Genomic DNA, 14,279 nt, shown 5'->3' on the forward strand with positions numbered 1-14,279 from the left:
CAAAACTTGTTACTTATTATATTTGTTGTTTCTTTCCATTCACCCAGTGACATATTGCCAATATGAAACCTTTAGGACAAAGTGTTGGGATTACAGTCAACAAAATGAATAAGGGCCAAGTTTGCCAAAATAGCAAATGACAGTAGCAATAACTATTATTAGAGCGTTCCTTAGTTTCTTCTGGTTACCATGTCAGCTTAGTATAGATGTTTCTAATAAGTAGTGAGGCGGTTAGCTATGCTTTTAAACTGCAACGATTTAAACTGCTGTCTCGCAGTGGCAAAATTCCTGGCTGAGGTCTGTAAATTGAACTCATGATCCATTGTGAAGTTTTATTTTGTTATTCCTAACTGTATTTTATACTGTTTTGTTACACATGCCAATGAAGGCGTATTAAATTAAATTAAATTAAAAGTAGCGAGGCGGGGCAGTAGCTGAGCATTATGACCACTCTCTTGACCTACTACTTGTACACATAATGAAATTATGTTTAGGGAAACAAGGGTCTGCCTGCAAAGTTAAAGTTTTATGCACCCAGTCTGAAAACCTGTGCACGGACAGAGCCAGACAAGAAGATGCGTTTTATTTAGACCCCACTTTTCTCAACCATAAGGTGTCTCAAAGTGGCTTTCAAATTCCTTTCTTCTTCTTACAACAAACATCTTGTGATGTAGCTGGGCCTTAAAGAGATCCGAAGAACTGTGACTAGCCCAAGGTCACACAGCAGGCTTCATGTGTAGAAGTGGGGAAACAGATCCAGTTCACCAGATAACAGTCTGCAGCTTTCTTAACTGTAAGGAGTCTCAAAGCAGCTTACAAATTCCTTTCTTCTCCCCACAACAAACACCTTGTGAGGTGGGTGGGGCTGAGAGTTCTGAGAGAACTGTGACTGGCCCAAGGTCACCCAGCAGGCTTCATGTAGAGGAGTGGGGAATCAAACCTGGCCCTCCAGATTAGAGTCCACCACTCGTAATCAGTATACCACCCTGGCACTTTACCTCCTTGCATGTGACTGGCCACATTTGATAGAGTATGTTCAGCAAGGATCTTGGGAGCTTGTGTGTGTTTAATTTCTGTCATGGTCTTCTGACTTATGGGGAACCTATGAATTAATATCCTCAAAAATGTCTCATCGTGAGCAGCCTTGCTTAGGTCTTGCAGACTGAGGACCATAGCTTCCTTTATAGAGTCAATCCATCTCACGTTTGGCCTTTCTCCTTTCTTGCTGCCTTCAACTGTTCTTAGCATTAATGCTTTTTCCAGTGACTTGTCTTCTCATAATGTGAGCAAAGTACAATACCCTCAGTTCAGTCGTCGTAACTCCTATGGAAAGTTCAGGCTAGATTTGATCTAGAACCTACTGATTTGTCTTTTGGGCGGTCCACAGTGTCAGTAAAACTTTTCTCCAACACCACGTTTCAAAGGAATCTCTTGACTTTCTTGCAGCTTTCCTCATTGGCCAGCTTTCATACCCCTTACGTAGTAATAGCAAATACCATGGCATGAATTAACTTGATCTTGGTTGCCAGTGACACCTCCTTTCACGTAAGAATCTTTTCTAGCTCCTTCATGGCTGCCCTTCCCAGTTTCAATCTCTTTCTGATTTCTTGGTTGCAGCCTTCCTTTTGTTTGATGATTTGGCCAAAAAATAGAAAACCCTGAACAATTTCAGTCTCTTCATTGTCAGCCTTAAAGCTGTATAATTATCCAGCTTAAACATGCCTTAAACATCTTTTCTCACATTTACAAATTTGTGTCTGCTCCACAGCTCTCGATACATGTTTGGTAAAATGCAAGTAAAAACACGTCTCTGCTGGACGATTTGGGAACAAGTTTGTGATAGTATATTTACACTGTTGATCTATTCACTTTAGTAGGTGTCATTTATCTTAGCCAATTAGTCCAAAATTTATTTTAATGTTCTTAGCAGGGGGCTGATTAAAGTCATTCTTTCCTATAGCTACACCAATTGTAAGTGACTGTAGTAAAAAAAAATAGGTAATTTAAAGTTATAACAAGAGAAAGAGACTTTTAAGAAGTTTATTTTACAAGAGGTATAATTTTTACTTTGTTATAAACATATAGTTTGTATTGTTTTGCTTATTACATATCAGTAGTTCAAATAATATTAGCATTTTCCCATTGTATGTTGCAATTTCTCTTGACAAATTGTAACTAGCTTTTATGTTGTGGATCAAAACATTGCTACCTTTCAATAGGATATGCAACGAGACACTGTGTTAAAGAGAAATAAAAGCAAGCAAGAGGAGAAGGATCTTGCCTATTTGTTTAAAAATGAATCTTGCACAAATGAAATTGTGCCCGTTTTCAAATTAAACTGATAATTAAATGATGCCAGTCACTTGTCTAGAGTGCAACACTTGGTAGTGTTGTATACAAAGTTGAAGGAAAGAAATCTAACCCAGGAAAGGAGCTAGTTTAGTTTATACACAGGTAATACAAACATCAGTTTAAGCCCTGCAATTAATTAAAAACTGTCCTGCATAGTGCAAGTTCTCAGGGCTTTGACTTCTTCAAGTTTTGGGTGTATAGTCTAAATACGCTTTTAGGGAAGAAGAAATGGGCCTCATGTCTTGCATTCCGTTGTTGATTTCCTAGTTACTGAACTAACTGTGGAAGCTGTAGCAAAGAATTCTGTAATATACATTACATAAACCAATTCTATACTTTTTCTGCTATAATAAAAGCAGAGACAGAGTTAATTGACACTCTCTGTCTTGTCACAGAGTATCTCTTTGATGAAACCAGTGATGTTTAGAGAAACAGTGAATTATGTTTTGTGTTTATACTTTGAAACATCTTCATTAAACTGTTTCATACTTGTGGGAAAAATTAAGAAAATTGGGCATTTTCTGAAGTTGAGGTTCAAGGATCTAGAATAAATTTTGGACAGAAACCAAGTCACGCCCCAACGCTGAAACAGCTGGACGGGTCGCCCCCAAATTTTCACAGGACGTCCCTTCCTGTTGCGGGCAGGTAATTGGACCTTCAAATCGCCGAAAGTCCATACCTGAGCCAGGTAAAACGTCTTTTTCTTGGCACACCAGGCCATGAAGCTGGCTGTGTTTAACTGTCACCCTTAGAATGTTCATGCAGCATGTCTGTGGCCTGAGGGCTTGGTGTGCCCTTAGAATGCTCGCAGAGATGGACAGAGATGAGCAGTGAAAACAGTAAATAGGTAATATGGTGAATATGGTTAGGTAATACAAGTGGAAGTGAAACACATACATACTTTGCCGTGTGAGACTTCAGGTGGGGTCCCCCCCCACACGCAGGTAACTTTCACTCTCTGTGCCTCACACACTGCTACCACACAATACACATCCAGCTCATCCTCACACACCTCACTCTGCCCTCCCTCACATCCAACCATCACTTATCCAATTCCTCACCCATATTCACCACAGCTCTCTTTTACTAAAAGCGAGCTGGAGTTTGCCTTTTTCTTCTAAGAAAATCCACAGGGTGGGGGCGAACCAACACTACTGGCTCAGCTTCTTTTGCACATGGCCCTTTAAGAACCCAGAGAGCTGGCCTCAATCTGAGCGCCTCACCACCCTGCCTCTGCTGCCTGACTGGGATAGCCTCCTTGCCCCATTTCTGCCTTACCCAAGCCAGGACTGTGCGTGTCAACCAGCCTCATGGACAGCGGGATTTACACTCTTGACAGTTCCGTTGTGGAATGGAAAGGGTTACCTTATACTAAAAACACAAGGCACCACCGTATAACGATGTGAATTGAAAAGGGAAAGAGGGATTCCATTTGACTACCCCAAAAGTTTTCACTCACTGGCAGAAGACAATGGCCCTTTTCACACAACCAAAATAAAAAGTCTTGAGGCAGGAAATAAAATGCATACTTTTTAGCCCAAAATTTCCAGCCTCAAAATTATTTATTTCCAGCTTCAAAATGATTTATTTGCATCCTGTTCCATAGCAATTCTTTTTCTGAAAAAATTCGGAAAACATTATCACTTGCTGTGTGTAGGTCAACAATACAATACAATAACCTTTATTAGGCATAAGTTAAAAGTTGTTTACAGCATGACCAGGAACCATTGAACAGGGGCGGAAACAAATTGACAAAAGGGGAAAAAAGCCAATTTAGATGCTACTATGACCCTGGATTTGTCAGTGAGTACACTGCAAAAAGGGGCTTCTAGCTTTTGTGTATTTTGGACAATGAAATAAAATATGGCTGATCGATTCCAGCTGATTTGGGCAAAGATCACAGACTCTATCCTGGAGCGGAATTGACTTACAGTAGCCAGGGGCAATTGCTGATGGGAAGACATTAAACCTTGCCCCAGTTAGGAGCCATTATGCGTAGGTCTTTTAAGACATTTCCCAAGCCTCCCGAACTTCCTCGTGGTGCCATTTTCTGAGCTTGTGCTGGCTGTCTCTCACTGTATTTTCATCAGGGTTTTTTTTTTAATTTGGGGGGATCATGTTTCCATAGCTTCAAAGACACGACCCCTAGAGAATCGAAGCATGAGGCTTTGAAACTTTGCAGTTTTGCTTCCACAGCTCTTTCAAAAAATGGAGTGGCCACAAAATGGCAGCCAGAAATTGTTTCAAGGAGGTGAGTGAGAACAAATGGCGGGGGGGGGGGGGGGGGGTTATGCAAACATTTGCTGAACGTTTTCAATGATTTGTGTGGAAAAGGCCAATCATAGAGAGGGTTAGATAAATCTTCTAGAGAGAACATTCTATGGTAGAAGTGGGGATTCAAACCCAGATCAACCAAGATGCTAATCCAAAGATATAAGGACCCATCCCAGGGTGACTGTGGTAAGAGAATGGGGGAGGGGAGAACAATATTCTAAGCTGCATTGAGTCCCAACTGGGGAGAAAAGTGGGATATAAACGAACATATTGTCAATAATAAATGCATACAGGTAATCCATCAGGGCATTTTAGGGCATTTCAGTCCCCCAAATTGGAAAGGATCCAGACAATCTGCTTCATTCAAGAATACTTAGAATGAACATACTCTTGGGTGAACATAATATGATACCTGAAGGTTAACAAACCAGGTGGCAAGTGGACCTCTGTGGGCAATTCATTACAGGTGTGTTGCCACCCATCTTATTTCACACAAAACTGGGAATGCATAGAGCAGGTTTCTGATCAGAATCATTTTGATGCCATTTTCATATCAATGCATAACCTTACATGTCTTGCGAGGCTTGCTATTAAATGGTCATAACATTTTATTAATCAATAACATTCTAATAGGTCTCACTACATTCCAATGGTCATGTGAATTGGTCTCAAAGATATACCCCCCTACATTATCTGCCAAGGCATATAAACTTCTTGTACTGCTAGAACTGGAGGGGTCTTGCTTCAGAAGGACACTTTTATAGCTAGGGATTGCAGAAAAGTAGCTCCAAGGGGGTGGGGGGGGTGCACAATGCACTGGGCGCGCACCCCTGTGTGGGCGTGGCGGGGGTGTGGCAGGGTGACAGGGGCGTGGCCGGGGTGATGGGGGCATTCCGGGGCGGGATGAAAGCATTCCGGGGCAGGACGAGGGTGTTCCGGGGCGGGGTGGGGGCGGAGGACGCACCAGTGCACCGGGTGCTTTCCCCCCTTGCCACGCCTCTGAGGGATTGTGCCCTGGGGGTTTGGAAGGCCTGAATAATTCACAGGGCTCAAAAGATCCCTGGTGTCTGGGTGTGCTACAAACAGAAAGCTCATTAATGGTATGAAATGGAAATCTGAATCCAGATTATGACAATCTAGATAGCCTATCTTTTCAAATAGTTGTGGAAGGAAGCCCTTGTAAATGGTAGATTGGTTCTTTGCTGAACAGTCAAAAGATTTTTTAAGGGAAAAAAAGTTAATGGAAGAAGTGTGGAATGAGTCTGAAAGCAGAGACAAAAATAACAACAAAGTGTTTTTAATTAACTTGGTTGGCATCATTTTCCATGGCCTCACTGCATCCTCTCCCCAGCTTTGTGATGAGATGGAAGAACTGGGTCACTTGGCTGAAGTGTGGGTGTATTGTTTGAGGCCAGGCTGCCGGTTGACTTTTAAGTAGATGCCTTGCCATCCCATTGGCTGGCTGGGACAAACAAGGAAAGCAAAAACAGATTTCCAAGCCAGGTCCAAGAGAGGCTTGGACGTTAAATGTATGTTGACATTAGTAGAGTTCAGCTTACCAGTCACAACCCCGCCCTACAGAGGCATGATGAATCTTTATGAGAAGAAAGAGATTCACTACAAAGCACTTCCTGTTTGTTTTGCACAATTTATCTGTGATAAGGAAAACTTAAAAAATTTACCCCACTTCCATTGCTAGGGCCATCCGGTTTGAAAATTAGAATATTCTTGCCAGCAAATATTATTTCCACAGGATCAAAAGTAATGTTGTCTGCTTGGCCTACCCTGTGGTGGTTCTCTTATGCTTTAAGAACTGCCTGATACCCAAGAAGTCAACAGCGGTCTCACTTTCTAGCTATGCTTCAGCAGGAATAGGCCACAGTGAGGGAAAACTTGTAACTCAGGGAATGCAGGAAGCAAGTTTATTTCTGGTTCTGGTGGGTTTTCTGGGCTGTGTTGCCATGGTCTGGTAGATCTTGTTCCTAATGTTTCACCAGTATCTGTGGCTGGCATCTTCAGAGGTGTATCACAGAGAGAAGGCTGTGGGGTTATCAGTTCATTACATTTGTAGTCGCATTTGCATTCCCTGCAGCAAAATGGACTGATAACCCCACCCTGAATACAATGCACTCAACCATACCTTTGCATAGCAAGTTCCACCCAAACACTTACTGATTGGTTCCCCACCCTGGGACATGGACAATATATACCCCACTAAACATTCCCTTCTCACTAAACACAGTGTGTAACAGACTTACTGTTACCGCCAGGAAAATTTTTTTCTCCTAAACCTATTGCCAGATTGCACTGGCTAAGAACCATAGCAAAGAGATCAGTGTTACCCAGAAGTCCCCATAGGGATACGTATACGTGGTTCTGCCAAGGTTTCAGATGGTTCTCTCCCTGATTTTGTTTTGTAAGACTTATTGTAAGCTCTCCAGTGTTAGATTTATTAATTGCCTAATGTTTATGTTGATGTCAACTGCAGAACTCAGCTAGGTTTTCTAATTGATTTAAGGCTTAACAATGTTTAAGATACTGATAATGTTATTTTAAATTGATAGATATAGATATAGATATCAGTAAGTCACATTAACTTGTAATAGTTAACATTGGAACTCAAGGAAGTTGGTCTTGGAATTCAGTTTAGACCAACACCCAGCCAAATCTCCTTAGCAAAGACAACAGACTCTCTTGGAATTGCAAATCGAATTTGATAACGGCAACCCAAACGCCCCAGCCGTTGAAGAACGTGTCAGGACCATCATTGGACCATTTGAACTTTCTTTTGTTGTGGGACTGAGGCGTGGGAGCCTCAGGACATAACTCAAGGAAGCGGCCCATCTGATAACTGGATACCTGGGTGCGTTAACAGCCTCACGCAGTTTATGAATGGACACTCTTCACTCCCTGTTTCTGCACTACCGTAAAGTCTCGCGGGAAGACGCCTGACAGCGAGATCCCAGAGTTCCATTCACAAAGTTGTAACTGTACCTTTCTTTTATGTGTTGATGTTTCTTTATTGTTACGAGGTAAGAGACCTGCCCTCTTACCTGCCCCCTTACCCTCTTTTGATCTTTTTGTATAAAAGGTCCTGCGCTTGGCTACGGCTGTGCGGTCCCCTGCCTGAGCTGTATCAATCGCTTTCAAATAAAGATATTCTGTTTTTCGAAGAACACCGGCTTCCTACGCCTCACTACATTGCCTGAACTAAAATCGCTTAATGTTACCCGAGCAGCAGTGGCAACATTCTCTCTGTGATACACCTCTGAAGATGCCAGCCACAGATGCAGGCGAAACGTTAGGAACAAGATCTACCGGACTACAGCCACACAGACCCGAAAACTCACCAGAACCAGTTGAATCCGGCTGTGAAAGCCTTCAACAATTTTATTTCTGTTTGGTTTTCTTGAGGCTGTGATACAAGTATGCAGCCACATGCTGTGAGCCTTATACGATGTAAACAGTTTTTCTGTCTTGACAACCCTGGAGAAATGGCAGTTTAGGAGGGTGGATTCTATGGCTATGGTGGTTTCTGCACAGCAACTGATAATGTCTGTAGCACGTTATTAATGAACCCATTTTTCCCTTTTTCTTTTGCACTGGAGATTCTACCCCTCCAGGAAGCAATCGCAAACAGTCTGGGTTTCTGCAGCTCCTTTGGTTTCTCCAAAAAGATCCCTAGTTTAGCGACCCACGTTGAGGGAAATATAATAAGCTGAACCCTTTTTGAGGAGGAGCCCTGTGGAAAGTTCTTCCCCCAAATGGGATAAAACGTTTCCTCAACCCATTATTTTTGGGCTGTGCACAAACCACAGTTATGTCCCTGCTGGGCTTCCGCCTCTTCTCACCAGGCTCTGCCCCTGAACGTCCAGGAATTTCCCAGGCTGGAGTTGGCAACCCTATTCAAAATATTTTTAAGTAGGATGGAGAATCAGAGCAGGGTAATAGAGCGTAGGACTACTTCAGAGAGGCCTGGGATCAAAGTCTCGCTCAGCCAAAAAGTTCACTAGGGCCGTTTTTGCACCGTCATAATGCTTCGGGGATCTTACATGTCGTGGTCCTTTTCCACTGTTTTTTTTACTCCTCACGGCTCTTTGGTTCTTCCCAGGAGTTGAGGCAGGGCCAGTCTGTAATGCCCTTCTGTTTCCACACGACCCTAGGGCGTGAGAGAGAAACCACGGATTTTAGACGGGCGGAGGGGGGGCATGAAAGTTCCCCGAACAGGAGGGGGCGATTCTCTCAAACACACACAGATCTTAGACAGGGGGCGTGTTTGAAAGTGCCCTGAACAGGAGGGGAGTGATTCTCTCAAACGAACATGGATTTTAGACTGGGGGGGGGGGGGCACTGTCTGATTCTGTCAAAAACCCAGCACCTGTTGATTGGTGGGGCAGGCTAGAGCAGAGAGACTGGAAAAATGGCCCTGGTTCTGCTACTGTGGTGTTTTCATGGCAGCAGAAGCACACAGAAGCAAGCGGAGTCACACAGGGGCATTTCAAAAGAACCTCCAATTTGGCGGTTTTTGAAAGCTGTGAGGAAAAGGGGAAATGGCGGTGCAACGCAGGGGCAGATCCAGTGCAGCTTTGAGGACCGTGAATAATTCCAGGCTGCACTGGAATATTCCCCGTGTTAACATCGGTACAATTTCGCCGTGAAAAACTAGCCTAGGTGATCTTGGACAGCTGACTGCTGTCTCTCTCCACCTAATCTACCTCACAGGATTGTTGTGGAGGTAACATGGAGGAGGTGAGGAGCATATGAGCCACCCTGAGTTCCTTTGAGGAAGTGCAGGATATAAATGTGCTTCATTAGGAACTTTTTACCATTTAACTGACTTCTGTGTAGAAGTGTAATTAACACAGTGAGCCTAAGAATGTTTTGTGGGAGTTCCGTTGAGGACAGCTGGGTAGGATTCTGTGTAGACCTGCATAGGATCACATTCTAGAAATGGGATTTCTGAAGAATCTGGCACAAGGCACATTACCTTTAACCAAATTTGAACTTGTCAAGCAATATATTTCTAAAAGATTTCAAGAAAATTGTCTCTTTTTTGTCATTAAACATAAGACTGTGAATGATTACTCGTTCCATTCTTCCATCACCATTCTCTGGGGAACATAAAAAAGAACTCTTAAAGAATAACATTGTGTCAAGAAGCGCTTTCATCTCTCTCCACCAAATTTTCGAGCAGGGAAAAAAATCCCTTCCATTCATCTGAGCCTTTTAATAAAAAAAAATCTCTCCGCAGCCTTAAACAGGTGGTCTTTTATTTTGCATGAAAGCAATATTGTCCTTAACATTGTCTGACAGTAAAAGACTAGAAGCATGCAGGCATTATGGTACCATTAGCTATATAGATTTCAGAACAGCACAGAACCTTCTCAAAGTGACGTGATGCACCTGGGGAAATAGTGTGATTTTTATCTACAGGTGCATCACTGTAATCTTTAATGCCTTTTGCTTTATACCCATCAACAGTTACATGGCAGCATGTGATTATTACCATTTTGCATGTGAACATAGGTAGACAGAGATTGCACTTTATCAGAGCTTCCCGAACAAAAAAAAGACCATTAAAAAGTTTGTAGATGAAATTGTATGTTCCCTCCCCCCCCCCCTTTTCCTAAGCCTTGACTGCTGGTTGCCTAGTGGAACAGCTTCACGGTGTCAGTTAGACAAATCAAAGGCATAAGCAGTGGTGGGATCCAAAATTTTAGTAACAGGTTCCCATGGTGGTGGAATTCAAACTGTGGTGCAGCACCAATGGGGCTGGGAGGGGCATGACGGGGGCGTGACTGGGAATTATGGGGGCGGGGCATTCCTGGGCGGGGCTGTGGCAAGGACGCAGCCGCTGCGCCGGTCCTTGGGCGGGAAACGAATGCACGCAGGCGCAGGCTGCCACACACGCCGGTGCACCTCCTGCTAGACTGCTTCAAGTTCTGCGCGCTACTGCTGAGGGGAGGGTGTAACTAAGGCAAAAATCACGTGGCAAAAATCACCAATTAGTAACCCCCTCTCGGCACACACAAATAATTAGTAACCTACTCTCGGGAACCTGTGAGAACCTGCTGAATCCCACCTCTGGGCATAAGATGCTGATTACATGGTTTGTGGCTGGAAAATGTTCACTTTCACACCTGTACAAATTTTCCTGCTCTTTTTACTGAACTTTGTCACTCCTGACTGAAGCCGTGAAAATTATCAGTTTTACAATACAACCCTAAGCAGAGAAACATGTTTCAAAACAGTGGTAATAGATTGTACTGGCTAATTAGGCAAAATGTGAAGTCAAAGGGTTCAGATTCAGAAGGGTGTAATCTGTTTAGGATTGCACTGTTGGTTAAGTATACAGTGCCAGCATAAGTTTTTTTTCCTCCTAGTGCTATAGAAATACATCAAAATGCACTCTAAAGGCTTACTAAATGTTTTTGGACTAAGTTCTCAGCATTCTATCCAAGTGGGCTTAATTTTTTCCCAAAAGAAAAAATGCATAGCTTACATAGAAGCCATTCACCTAATCTAAAAGGAAAACCTACTTCTTAACTGATGAATTTATTTACTGCAATATTTTTACCCCATCTTTCTCAAGAAATCTCAAAGTGTGTTACAAATGGAGAGTATTCAAATACCTAGGTATGTTCAAGTAATGACAAAATAGACAAATACAATGAAACATCAGTAGGAACAATACACAAGACAGAACAGAATCAGTCAGAACGCCTAAAAAACTTAAATTGCATTTTTTTTAAAAAAGAAGCCTCCCATAAATGCCCTACACCACTACGAAGCAGTGGCGTAGTGGGCAAGAGCAGGTGTACTCTAATGTGGAGGACCCGGGTTTGATTCCCCACTCTGCTGCCTGAGCTGTGGAGGCTTATCTGGGGAATTCAGATTAGCCTGTACACTCCAACACATGCCAGCTGGGTGACCTTGGGCTAGTCACAGTTCTTCTGAGCTCTCTCAGCCCCACCCACCTCACAGGGTGTTTGTTGTGGAGGGGGGAAGGGAAAGGAGATTGTCAGCCCCTTTGAGTCTCCTTACAAGAGAGAAAGGGGGGGATATAAATCCAACTCTTCTTCTTCTAGTAAAGTTTAAAAAAAAACACAGTAAAGTGGGTACGTTTCTGATGTTCTCCAAAAGATCATTGCACAGAAATGTGATGTGAGCTGAAAAGGTAAGCCTAAATAGCATTCTGCAGGTGAAAACTGTAAGAAAGGATACATTTGCATCACTAGATCATACAACTGAGGGCTGAGGTCGGCTGGTGGAGCTCTTTTAAGTATGCAGATCCCAGGCTGTGAAGTCCTTTAAAGGTGTTTTTTTAAAGAGCTCAATGAATGGAATTGCAAATGCCCAAGCAACCAATATGTGTTTCAAAACTGCTGTGATATGATCATTCTGACTACCTACTCAAAACATGATCTGCTATGTTTTTGACCAACTGAATTGCACAAAATCTTCAAGGAAATGTCTGTGTAAAGGTTATTGTAACAGCCTAGCCGACATGGTATAGTTGCACCGCTCAGTTTGGCCAGATCAGCAGAGTCTCAAAAGGCGGCCGTGTGTGTGTGTGTGTGCCCAATTAAGCTGGAAAATAATATCAGTATTAATCAGTTTTTCAATGGTGAAGGCAGTTGCTTCTATAAGTTTTTCCAAAGAAATCTTGAACTGGGTGTACTGATGACACACAGCTCTAAAGCTTCAGGCAATCTCATTTAAAGGCCCGAGATAAATATCAAAAAGCATTAGTGATAACACGGCTCCTTACAGAACACTGCAGGACAGATGCCAGACTGGAGATCCGGTGTCGCCAGGACCATACGGAGCCTATTACTGCATCCATTAAATTGCCACTCCTTTAAACCTACTCCAGGTGTCTTAGCAAAATAGCAGTCATTAGTCAGTGTGGTGTGTGTTCAGAAGTACTTTCCTTGATGGCTACGCATAATTTTTTTCAAGAGTGCCATGTCCAAAGATAGTAAGGGCAGTTCTAAATGGATGTGACTGCAAGGCCAAAATCAATTAAGTTTTTCTTTTTTCTTTCTTTAATACAGCTGCCAGAAAGTCTTGCAGGAATAGGTCTCTTACCCAACCCAACTTGTTCTACATTTTACATCTTCAGCTGTTGCTCCTATTCCTGAATGCTACGTCTTCTCATGTTTACCACGTGAAAACGAGTGGGAATAAGTCGATGCTAGTTCTTTCTTAAATTTGTTTAAGTGCTTCCCTGTTCATGTGCTTTTACCAGCAAACTGGTATGAAGAAATTCACAGGTGATGAAGTTTCTCTTGGCAGAGAGAAAAATGGTAGGAGAAGCATTGAATTGGTCTTACACTGATGAAAGGGACAGTCTATTGTATAAATGTATTAATTACATGATATGATTATACTTTTCCGGGTCTCTACTGAGAAATACTTCCAGCTGCAGATTTTGAGACTTAGTAGAATGAGAACAAACCTTGCTGTTTGAAAAGCAGGTTGGCATGGTGGCCAGGACACCTTGCTGCATGATTCTTCAGCTCTCTTGTTGCCTAAACTCAGCCAAACTAGCCATGTTGATCCATGCTTCTGCAACCTCATGATTGGATTACTGCAACATGCACTAGGTTGGGCTGCCCTCAAAGACCACTGTCTGTTCATAGTAATCATTGTCCCATTGGAAATAGCTGGTTGTTAGGTAGTGCTGAAATAAAGCTGTGATGTCATCTGGAAACATCTGGCCGATATCCCTCATGTGATTCCTCATGAGCCCCCAACTGGTTCATTTTATAGGTGGCAAACACTTCCTTTATATTCAAAAACATTATTTACTCTTCAATATAGCATTTATAGAAAATACAGCTTTCTGAAGTGAGTAGTAGAAGAAGGGGGGGAAGGAGATATACAAGGTCTGAACAATCTATTCTAGCTGCTGTTATTCAGAACTTTTGCAGGAAACTCATCAAATCAAAATGAAGCTGCTTTCCTGCTCCTTTTTGGCTAACCTTCAGGTAGATTTGTGCTTAGCTGCGACTGTACCATTGTGCTTTGTCCCACAGATACTTGCTGCAAATTCTGTAATGTTGGGCAGAGTATACACACCATGAAAAGCTCCATGCACTTCTCCATAAGGATATGGAGTTAGGAAGGGAGTCTCAAACTAGGTAGTGTAGAAGAGAGGCCCAGGCCCCTTACTCTGCCACTCGGGAGCAGGGGAGGGCTGGCCAACAGTTTACTGTGTCATCATTACTACAGGTCAACAGAGGTCAGATCCCATTAAAAGCCAGTAGGGTCTGAACCAGTTCTATACAGCTGCCCTTAGCTGAGGTCTCGTTCTTTCATTTTGACTCAGACAAGAGCTGCCTCCTTTCATTTGGGAACAAGTGGGAAGCCACCAAGCCTCCGTTTTCCTTCCTATTTATGTCACTCTTCATTAATGTTCTACATGGGCAAAACATGCTAAAAATGTATGATGAAGCCTTGGATGTGTTAAGTATATAGGGCATGAGGAGTATCCCCCCCCCCCCCACACACACACAGCAAGCTGATTCTTCCTGATGAAAAAAAGAACATTGGATTGGCAGAATTGAGTGTCAGTTACTTCCCTGTCGTTGAAAAACTCTATCTCATCACCTGTTGGTGATACTGAATATCAGGTGAAGTGACAGTCT

Source organism: Sphaerodactylus townsendi, linkage group LG09 (assembly GCF_021028975.2).
Source record: "Sphaerodactylus townsendi isolate TG3544 linkage group LG09, MPM_Stown_v2.3, whole genome shotgun sequence".
Lineage (NCBI taxonomy): Eukaryota > Metazoa > Chordata > Lepidosauria > Squamata > Sphaerodactylidae > Sphaerodactylus > Sphaerodactylus townsendi.